Genomic DNA, 12,154 nt, shown 5'->3' with positions numbered 1-12,154 from the left:
TTGAGTCTAGAAGGCTTTAGGTCACAGTTTGGGACCAAGGAGTACAAAGAGGAAGGTCTGTTGAGCTGATGGATGAGCTCCAAACGATTGTAGGCCCTGTGATGGATCCTTTCAAATGGAACATCAAGGTTGTATGTAGTCCAGCTCAGACGTAACCCGTTGTACTGATGCTCCAATCTCACCCAAATAGGGAGGGAGACGTTGTGGAGGTTTAAGCCAGAGAAACAGAAAAAAGGAAAAAAGAAAAAAGGCTCCACATGGTGCAGGTCAGGCGGTATAAAAAAGGTTGATTTATTGAAGTCAAAAAATAATTAATGACTTAGTGATCACATAGAAAGTCTAAAATAAAGATTAAAAGCAATGTAGGGTGCCAACAGCTCGCCCAACGCGTTTCGACATATGTGTCTTCTACAGGGGCTTGAAGACACATATGTCGAAACGCGTTGGGCGAGCTGTTGGCACCCTACATTGCTTTTAATCTTTATTTTAGACTTTCTATGTGATCACTAAGTCATTAATTATTTTTTGACTTCAATAAATCAACCTTTTTTATACCGCCTGACCTGCACCATGTGGAGCCTTTTTTCTTTTTTCCTTTTTTCTGTTTCTCTGGCTTAAACCTCCACAACGTCTCCCTCCCTATTTGGGTGAGATTGGAGCATCAGTACAACGGGTTACGTCTGAGCTGGACTACATACAACCTTGATGTTCCATTTGAAAGGATCCATCACAGGGCCTACAATCGTTTGGAGCTCATCCATCAGCTCAACAGACCTTCCTCTTTGTACTCCTTGGTCCCAAACTGTGACCTAAAGCCTTCTAGACTCAACTGTCATATGACTGTATGAGTCCAACTAAGTCGGTAAGAAGTATTTTATCCATTTCTCTCTGATGTTACAGTCAAGCAGACTCGTATGAATACACCCGCCTAGTCCAATTTCCCCCCTCTGTGACGGTTCGGCCACCCTCGGGCCTGCTACATAGTGGAATGTGCGGCCAATGTTGGACTTTTCTTTAGGCATTCATATTCATATTATCTTTGTCTTTATTTATATAATTTATGCTGACCACATCTATTAGTGAAGCGCTACACTGTTTTTATTATTTTGTTTGTTGAACTTTGTTTGTTTTCGGTGTTGGCTGCTGTTTTTGGCTGTTGAGGCCTTTTTCCACATATACTAAATTGTAGCGCAGTGTTTTCCCCTTAACTGTATGTATCCTAAATGATAACTGTATCTTCTGTAGATCATCCCTAATCCGAAAATTAAGGTCCAAAGTTTTATGGTAACCAATATCATTACCACTTATATGAATAATTAAGATATCCAGAGAGGGAAAATGAAGAAGAAGCTGTGAAATAAAAGAAATTAGGTCTGACCATAACATTCCCCTCTTTCCACACCAAAAAATCTTAAATTTAGAAGCATCCAATCCTAACCAAAAAATCTTAAATTTAGAAGCATCCAATCCTAAATTGCTAGTATAAACTCGTTGCTGAGCTCTCAAATTCGCCCAATAGATGAAAGAGTGTCCAATCATCCATACAATGCGAGTGTTACCTGAAATAAATCATAGTAGTGCGTTAGTACGAATATAAAGCAAATACCTATCCGACTTCCATCTATCAAACTGTTTAATAGATCTAACATCAAAACCCAATCTAGTGGCCTCTGTTGCTGCTCCAATCCGAAAAGAATGCATCGATAAATGTTCCTGATCTAAATTTAAGGCCTTCAAACATCTCCTGAAAACACTTAAGAACTGGTATTTAGTAAGGGGTAACCCTGATTCATGAATGAAAAACTTAGAAAACCCCCAAAGGCCTAATTGATGAATATTGACGTATTAGAGCCACCGGGCAAATGCTAGTACTCATACACATATCTAATGTTAACCAATTACCTTTACCTACCTGATCCGTTTTGGATCTGCTAATTAAATTTTTTTTATGAACTTTCAAAAATAACTACTTCAGACATGTGTATTTGAACCAGCTCAGATACCCTAAGCGCCGCAAAAAAACATAACTGAAAAAACCGCCCAAAAAAGAACCGATTCAAAATGAGAATTTTTTTTTTTTTTTTATCCATCACGGAGCAAAGCTCAGCCAGTACTAGAGGAGTGATGGGCTTCCTTGAATCAGGCCTAAAATTAATCCTTTTGTAAACTTTTAAAGCTTGTTTTATAGAAAAATACTGCATGCAAGATGGCATGTTATTTAATTTCAAGAAAAAATAAATTCCCGACAGGGTTTTATGTATGTACGACCAAGAAATAATTCTGCTCAAACAAAGAACCAACAAAATTCAATAACAGCAATTCAGACATGGAACCCAACGGTTCACCTAATATGTTTAAAAATTCTTGATACATAAACCAAGCAGATTGATAACCTGCCCAAGTAGAAGGTGCCAAAGAATTGATAATGTTCAAAATAAGGAAAATAAAAATAAAAATTGTAGCTGTCGTGAAGCAAAGCAGAACCAAGAAACTTTAATAAACAGTAACAAACTTAAAGCTAGCCCAGCCACCACGGCTCAGGCAGCAACAACAAATAAACTTAAAGCTAGCCCAGCCACCACGGCTCAGGCAGCAACAACAAATAAACTTAAAGCTAGCCCAACCACCACAGTTCAGGCAGCAACAACAAATAAACTTAAAGCTAGCCCAGCCACCACGGCTCAGGCAGCAACAACAAATAAACTTAAAGCTAGCCCAGCCACCACGGCTCAGGCAGCAACAACAAATAAACTTAAAGCTAGCCCAACCACCACAGTTCAGGCAGCAACAACAACTCAGACAAGGAACCCAACGGTTCACCTATCATATTCAAAATTATTATTATTATTATTATTATTATTTATATACAGAAACCAGGCAGAATTGATAATATAAATAGAAATAGGCCTTAAACCAGGTCCCATAAATTGATTGGACAGGAGTGTCCCACACGATCCGCCTCCAGAAGTAGCTTGAAAAAACGCTCCACCTGTGAACGAGACAACTCATCTGCCAAATCATTGTCCTTACCTGGTACATGTAAAGCCTTTAACCAATATGTTCAAACGTAAGCATTTAAAAATCAGGTATCTTATAAGGACAATGACTGGCGGAGACTTGGATGTTAGACAATTAATAGCGTACATTACTCCTTTATTATCTGTACGTATCAAAATTATTTTATTTTGGAAGAAAGAACAAAGCTCAAATGCAACAATGATAGGAAATAATTCCAATAAGACTATGTTTTTAATGTAACACTTTACTAATCAAAAAACATGCCAACGTTCAGCGCACCAATGCTTCTGCCAAATTGCAGCAAAAAGCCATGTGACCCTGCTTCATCAGTGAAGAGAAGGAAATCCGAATCTAGAATGAAATCCCCCTGCCATAAGGCCCTACCATTGTTAAATGTGAAAGAAATTGCAACCAAACCAGCAAATACTCCTTCACATCACTGCTTTTTTTTTATTTTTTTATTATTAACTTGAACAATAAAGAGGCTATTTTCTCAATTTTTTCTTCTGATAACCTAAACTCCATTAACCAGTATGAATAATGATATCTAGAAATTCCAGACAAGTTGAAGGCCAAATAGTCCTCAACTGAGCCAATGAGATACCAAAATGGTCACAAACCTCAAAAATTTTCTGTAATAAATTAATACAAAGGAAAGAATCGGGAGGGCCTAAAAACAAAATCATCTAGATAATGAATTAAAAATTGTGAACCGGAAATGGCAAAAACTACCCACTCTAAAATGAAGAGAAAGACTCAAGAGCAAGACAAGGAACAACCCATAGGTAAACATTTATCAAAATAAAAATCATCAGTAAAGAAAAAACCCAAGGGAATTAAAAGATAAAGGATTAATGGGAAGTAAGCGAAAAGCTGACTTGAGATCCGCCTTTGCTAAAATAGCTCCCTTCCCCAACATTCTTTACTTTACTAGAGCACCTCCAAAAGAAGCATATGAAACTGATGACATACTCTCATCAATTTGGTCATTAAGGGAATTGCCTTTGGGAAAAGATAAGTGATGAATTAATCTAAAATAATTATTTTCCTTTTTTTTTTTTTTTTGGAACTACACCTAAAGTAGAAATCCTGAAATTTGAAAACTGAGGGAAAGAAAAGGGGAATTTGAAAACGGAGGGAAAGAAAAGTTGCCACCCTTCCTTCTGAAATTTCTAAATTAACCTTATCTAAAACTACTTGAAGAAATTCAGATACTGACTTGAATTATTAACTATGGTACAACCCTGACCTTGAAATATAGGCAATAAAAAACCATCCCTAAAACCTACAATGAGAAGATGGGCCTTCAACTTGTCTGGAAACACCTGAAGCCATGGGAGCATGTTTTCTAATATCACTGGTGTGTGTGCTGTTTGAAAAATCTCCAGATTACAAATTTGTTGCTGTTTTTTTTTTTTTTTTTTTACTTCAGACGAAATGCCTCATCAAAATTAAACCATGCCACTTAATGTCTAAGTGTTGAAATAAACCCGTACTTTTTTTAGGTGATATTTCACATAAAACACCCGCAAAAATACAAAACGCCTGTAACCAGTTATTAAAAAAAATAAATACATTTTTGATACAGGTCTACGTCTGTCGTCATCCTCTTATTTTTTATTTATTTTTTTTTATAATAAAATCTTTAGCGGAAGGAAAAATGAAAGAATATCTAAAAAATTCCCCCCGCCAAATTTTTCCTTAACAACCTGACACAAATGAAATCCCAATGGAAAAATATCACAGGGCATGGACTCCTTTAAACAAATTTCCAGCAAGTTTTGTGATTTAGCAATACTATAATACACATTGATATTCTGTTCTAAATGAATTGGCAAAGCTGGAGTGCCATTAGCAGAGACGCCACTAGGTGGCGACCAAACTTCCATAGCTGAAACGTCAGAGGCTAAAACATTACTTACAGCTGGCTGACAAAACGATTTCTGAATAGCTAATTCTTTAGACACTTTAGATAATAGTACCATTTAATAATTCATTAACAGAAGGTTCATACATACCTGCACTCCCTTGATGTAAAGCAGGCCCACTATCAAGCCCTGCTTCAGTGAAAGGCAGCATGGTCGGTTGCCTAGGTGATACCTGACGCTGTGGAGGGGGAGCCCACTCTCTCAGAGAGGTTGCTCCGCCTTCCGTACCACTTCTGGCCCCAACCACCGCTTCAGAAGTGGATGCTCTTCCGCTCAGCTGGCCGCTCTGCCTGCCCGCTCCAAGCCTTCCCCCGCCCACCTGCCCTCTGGTACGGTCCTGAGAAGGACCAGCTTTTCTGAATAGCAGGGCGCGGAGGGTAGACGAATAGCTCCGGCGGGGGTTGCGCTTCTTTTTCGCCGCCCCATCCGACCGAACCAGGGGCGGCGCTTCCTTGCTGACGCGCTGGCTCCTCCTCCACATCTTCGGGATCCGCTTCTTCCTGACGCAGCGACGGCTCCCGGGCTTCCACCGCTGACCACTCTCCTCTTCTTTCCTCCGGACCAGGATGGCTGACAGGCGGTGTAGCTCCCACCGGAGCCTCTTGACACGACGGGCGGGTAGGTCTAGGCATTGGCGAATCCAGGCTTCCCTCCTCTCTCATCTTCCTGCCTCAGAAGAGACTGTTTGTTCAGGGCAGAACCCAGAGAGAACACCACAGCTTTTCTTCTGAGGCGAATGAGCCCCCTCAGCGGAACCCCCTTTTTAAGAGAGGTGACCTGTACCCCTTCTCAAAACATGTGACTAACAGCTGTTTCCCCGCTGGCCACAGGCTCTGCGGGGGAACTTGAAACTGCTGATCCAGCCGCTCTCCCATGAGGAAAAGGGGGGGGCAAGAAACTGCCCTCTCCCTTTTCCTTTCATTCCCTCCACAATGTGCTAAATTTTGCACATAGGGATGGGATGTTCCTAGCCTGTAATGGGCTGTTGCTGAATTGAAAAAAGATGTTAATTCCACCGGAGTGATCTATAAAGGCTCTATAGAGAAAATATAAGCAGATCAAAGATACACAAAATAGAGACACAGAGTCGTACTTTAAATATGCCTTTGAGAACTGAGACCACACTAAATTTATATAAAAAACTTGTAGAAATGTTTTTATTGAGTTACATGTTAAAAAGACATAAGAATGTCATTGTATATACCATACAGTATAGAGTTAAAAAATTAAGCTGGTATGTAGCTTTAATTCAGTTGATCAATTATTTCATAGTACTCTGGTCTATTCGCTCTAACTGCAAATATATAACAGAAAAGAAAAAATGTCATAGAGATAGCATATATGAATGAATACAAAAAAACATTGGTAAATAAGATATTATAGGGATGGTTTGCCCACAACAAATAAAAGGGAAAAAATTGGGGAGAGGAATATCCAAATCCCCCAGTTGGTTTAATAACTAGTAAATTATTTCTACCTCATACCTGTAATAGTGGACAATGAAGACCATGAATAGTGTCAACCATAAAGGAAAAATAAGAAAAATGAAAGATCTCCAAGTAGAAATATGCCTACCGGCCCATGGGAAACGTCTAAAATCTACATTAGCCAAATACATAGACTATAGATAGTCAGGAGATAAACAATGTACCTAATAGATTGGTTATAATATACGTACAGTATGTACATCCACATAGAAATAAAGATCTTACCCCAGTGGATAGGTTGGTGGGTTGATAGTATGGGTAAGATGCTGAATTAGGTCCCCAATGTTGGGCTGATATTTATGGGTGGAATAGTCCCCTCTTCCGTCAAATATTCTTAAAAATCAACAGACAGGGGTATATTTAAATATGGGATTGGAAAAAAGAACCCAAACAATGAGCATCCACACCAGTTCCCTCATAAAATGTACCCCTGATCGGGAGAGTCAGTCATAAGAAGTTCCACTTCAAACATACATGGTAGAGTCACCACCATGATGGAGGTTTGGTCTTCATATAAACTGAATGGGAGTTTCTGAGGGCCACCGCCCACTCAGGGCAGAAACCTGTTTTTCAAAACAGTGAATAAGCAGATTAAACTTTAAAGCCCTTGTTAGCTGTAAGTGTTGCTTGTTCTCCTTAGTCCTGAACATGAGCATTTTGGAGAATAAGTGCCATCCCGGAGACTGTTATTGGCCCTTCTCGTCACAGACATGTATACACATCTTGTGGTTTCCTTTGGGCATGGCTTGACAAATCACCAAAAGCTTCATAAAGCCAGGAATCCTTGGTCGAAAGGCATAGGAGTATTCATAGATGTCTCATTTTTCATTTTCTCTACTGATCTTGTTTTGAAAAAACAGAAAAGAAAAACATCTGTGAGTACGGAGCCTGACTCCGCATCCATAGCGAGAGCAGCTGAACCCTTAAATGTTGTTGCAAAAAACTAAGATGATGAAATGATACTTGCACATTTTCTGCTTCGCCCTCGTATCAAGTGTTTGCCAAGATTTCCCAATTCCTCTTCTAGACTCCAGAGTACTGTTGTGAGCTGGAGCAAGTCACACTATTTACGCTGAGAGCATACAGAACAGATGTAGGTGACGCATTGTTTATACACAGTATGCACCACGGACTATGCGCAGCTCGTCAATCCACGCTATGCTGACACAGAGGAGTGACTAATCTGCATTATGTCTGTTGTCGCACATCACTGTACTCTTCTTACAGGGAAACACAAACCAAAAAATCTACCATTGCAAGTAAGGCACCGTGTTGATATTTTAATTTAGGCTCATGAATAGAATAAAAATACTTATCTCAAAACTTTCATACGAGAGAGGTACATCTAGTTTCAAACCCTTTCATTGGCAGAGTCATTTATGCACTTCTAGGCCTGAATATTAATTAAAAACCCAAAAATGTTGGATATTTTTTGAAAGCAGAGACTCTGGAGAATAAAATGGTGTTGAATGAATGAAATACTTGTATAGCGCACAATGCGAACTGAATTGCTGTTGCAATTTTTTAAGTCATAAAATTTTAGCCTAACAGTTTGCGGTGCTCCTGGCACCTCTCCGAAACGAGTGCCCCCTCGGAGACCCGCATATCAAGGAGACACTCGTGCAGGCGCACTCTCGAGTCCTGCTGCTGTGTCCATTGACACACCCCTTGTGTCACTGGATTTGATTGACAACAGCGGGAGTGGGAGCCAATGGCTGTTGCTGCTATTAATCTATCCAATGAGGACCTGAGCTTGTTCTCATCGCTGGAAAGATCGGGGTCAGGTAAGTAAAAGGGGGGCTGCTGCACTACAGTAGGTTTTTCACCTTAATGCATAGAATGTTTACAACACCTTTAATTGAACAAGCTGAAGTTGGAAGTTAATTGGCTACCATGCACAGCTGCACCAGACATTGCACTCTCCAGCTTAATAAATAAACCCCGCTATATTACTATTTTTTAGAACATGGAGTGCATCACTAAAGCCATTTAACTTGTGTAAATAGTTTGCCAAGGTGAAAGTGCATATTACAGAAATTTTTTAACCATTTTATTACTAGACCATAGCCAAAAGACAGCATGTATGTGTATATGTGTGCGTATTATGTGATTATGTGTGTGTGTGTGTTTATATATGTGTGTGTGTTTACATGCACATTTTATGTAAAATGCTGTTCCTCCGAAAAGCGATCCATGCTCAGATCACTTTTCAGAGGCATTTGACAGCTAGTAGAGAGGCAATATGTTGCCTACCGACCACCTGTTTTAACCCCTTAAATGCATCATCACTATGCTGCAACTGCATGCAATGCACACAGTTGCAGGGGGGTTGCAGTGCTGCCCCATTCACATAGGAGTATACTTCAAGGGTGCCCTGACTGGAAAAAGATTGTGAAACACTGACATAGAGGAACCCATCTCTCCATTTTGCTCCTGCAGCCCCTGAATGCCTGTGGGTGGGAGAAGAGGAGAAGTGGGGGGAAATTGAGAAATCGGTTCCTTTATATGCAGCCACCCACTTGTGACCGGGCCCTGGTGTTCCCCCATCGGGCTCAGAGAAAAGAGCTTTGTCTGGAGGTCAGGGGGGCCCTCCATGGTTTCTTGCATCAGGGCCCTGGGGGTTCTAGTTACACTACACTTCATTAAACACTGTAGTGTGTTATTATATGGTAAAGTAAAAATAGAATATTCTGTGAATAGCATATAAAGTGTATGTACTCATATTGTCCCATTTCCTGTAAGACATGCATTGCTAATCCTACATGAAAGTAAAGTATTCTCTGCACACAACAAGCTTCCAAGTGCATGATTCAATAATTCAGCTAAAAGGGTTATGGGTCCCAGGCACCCAGGCACTGGAGAGGATACTCAGTACAGAGAAGTCTGTGAAAGATGGCAAGCGGTGCAGATGTGAAGTTTGCAATAGCAAAGCTGAACAATACCAATTACCAGCTACAGAAGTTTAAACTGTTACTCAGCCAGGATGACTTGTGGCAAGTGCTAAATACAGACAGACCCACAAAAGGGGAGACGGAGGAATGGGACTGGAAAATGAGGCAGGCAAAAGCAATCATAAGCTTACTAGTGGAAGATGGCCAGCTTATCCACATAAGAACAGAGAAAATGGCCAAAAGTATGTGGACTAAATTACAAAAGCTGCATAAGCTAAGTCTAAACAGCTAATTGTTTTTACTAAGAAAGCTTTTCAAGATGAGACTTGAAGGAGGCCAGCAAATGTGTGACCATGTGAATGCTATGCTAGATATCATAGAGCAGCTACGCGCCATCGGAGAGGACATCAAAGGTCTGCAGCCTTCCAGACACATATACTGCTCTAATGAACGCTTTAGAAACCAGACCCGAGCAGGAACTGACACTGGAATATGCCAAAGGGAAATTAATTAATTGATGAAAATGGCAGAAGGAAAGAAAATACGCACCATAATGACAAAGCTCTTAAGATGTACAAAGGCATAAAGCACAACAAAGAAAGCTGAGCCTGTTTTCGCTGTAAGAAGACCGGTCACTTAAAAAAGGACTGTTCTATCTGGAAAGCCGAGCAGCGAAAGCTAAAACTATCCACAAAAGAAAGAGTCAAAGCAATCACAATGGAAACTGCAGACACATCATGGAGTGGCACCTTTAAAGTAATACAGAGCGGCAAGCCATGTGACTGGTGCATAGACTCAGGTGCAACAAACCACATGATCAGCGATGAGACCTTCACAAACATTGATTACAGTGGAAAAGACACAGTTTTCCTCGCAAATGGGAAAAGCATCACTTCCGAAGGTAGAGGCCAGGGCTTCCTGAACTGCATTACACCACAAGGAGGTCACCACAGTATCCTTGTAAAGAAAGTGCTGTATGTTCCAGAACTAGAAGGCAGCCTTCTATCAGTGAAAAGTCTTGCAAACAACAGTCTCACAGTTAAGTTCCAGGGCGATGAATGCATAATTCACAATAATAAGATATTCCTCGCCAAAGGAAAACAGGATGATCACTTATACAGGCTCATCACCACAGACCAGCAAACCAATATAGTCTCTAATGACCTACACAACAAATCTATTCATTAATGGCACAGGCGGCTGGGGCACAGAAGTCCAGAAGCCATACAGGACATTATAAAGAGAGGGTTATCAGAAGATTTGACAATAGCGCCTTGCAAAGTGCTCTTGAAATGCAAGTGCTGTATTGAAGCAAAAGCCACACGTGTTCCCCTTCCACAGGCATCTCAAAGAAAAACTACCCAACCCCTGCAGCTCATACACAGTGACATATGCAGTCCAATGAAAATTCCCACATCAGGTGGGAACATATATCTACTGACCTTCATTGATGATAATTCCAGGTACAAAACTACTTATCTGATGAAACACAAGAATGAAACATCAGAGAAACGTCAAGAGTTCATTGCCATGTCTAGCAGCAAATTCCAACGCAAAACAGGAATAATACACACCGACAATGGAGGAGAATACATAAGCGAATAAGTGGCCTCATATCTTAAGAGGCAAGGAATAGTACACCAGACAACCACACCATACACTCCTAAACAAAATGGTGTAGCAGAAAGGAAAAATTGCACTCTTATAGAAATGGCCAGATGCATGTTGTCAGATACCAACCTAACTCACAAGTACTGGGGAGAAGCAGTTAGAACTCCCACCTACCTACAGAACAGACTACCCTCAAGAGACCTTAAAAGTATTCCATTCGAAATGTGACATTGATCAAAGCCTAGCATAGGGCACATCTGAATGTTTGGATATAAAGCATATGCCTATATTTCAAGTGAAAAGCGATCAAAGTTGGAGAACAGAGCCATAGAGGATATTCTAGTAGGCTACAGTGAGCAAACTAAGGCCGCGTACACACGGGCGGATTGTCTGCCCAACTTAGTCCGCTGAACCGTGTTTCAGCGGACAATCCGCTCGTGTGTGGGCTTCAGCTGACTTTTTCAGCGGACAGTCTGACGGACTTAGTCTTTCGGAATTTCCGTAATTTTGTCCGCTGAAACACGGTTCAGCGGATAATCCGCTCGTGAGTAGGCTAGTTCGACGGACTAAGTATGGCGCATGCTCAGAAAGGATTTACACGGCCGAAGGTTGCATTGCAGTGTATTGGACATCGAATTTCTAGTCCCGTCGTACGTGCCGTACACGTCATTGCGCAAGCTTTCGGCGGACTGTCTGTTCATCGTGTGTGGTCAAGTCCGTTCATTCGAAAGTTGGACGGACTGTCTGTCGGATTGTCTGACGAACTTAGTTGGGCAGACAATCCGCCCGTGTGTACGCGGCCTAAGGGTTTACAGAATCGTACACCCAAAGACTGACAAAGTGACACTAAGCTGTAGTCTTTATTTTGATTAGAGCCCATCACCAGAAACACCGATCCCTGAAAGCTGTAAAGTGAATCTGCCAAGAAAACCAGAAGAAAATCTCAACTAAAGCGAACTTGTGCACTAGTCAGAACAAGAGGTGGAACTTGCATTACCGAAATCAAGTTCTTCACCAGATCCTGCTGCACTGTCTGAAGTGAGAAGATCCACTCGGACTACAAAGGGGATACCACCCCACAAGCTGTCATACACTGTCAAAACACACAGCATACTTAAACCAACATCCTGGGAAGACATAGAAAAACTGCCAAATCATGAAGCCAATAAATGGAGAAAGGCAGCAGAAGAAGAATTAAGTTCACTTCAAGAAAATAAAA

Source organism: Lithobates pipiens, unplaced genomic scaffold, assembly GCF_037356315.1.
Source record: "Lithobates pipiens isolate NorthernLeopardFrog02 unplaced genomic scaffold, aLitPip1_a1.2 Scaffold_8, whole genome shotgun sequence".
Taxonomy (NCBI): domain Eukaryota; kingdom Metazoa; phylum Chordata; class Amphibia; order Anura; family Ranidae; genus Lithobates; species Lithobates pipiens.
Note: the sequence above shows the minus strand (reverse complement) of the source record.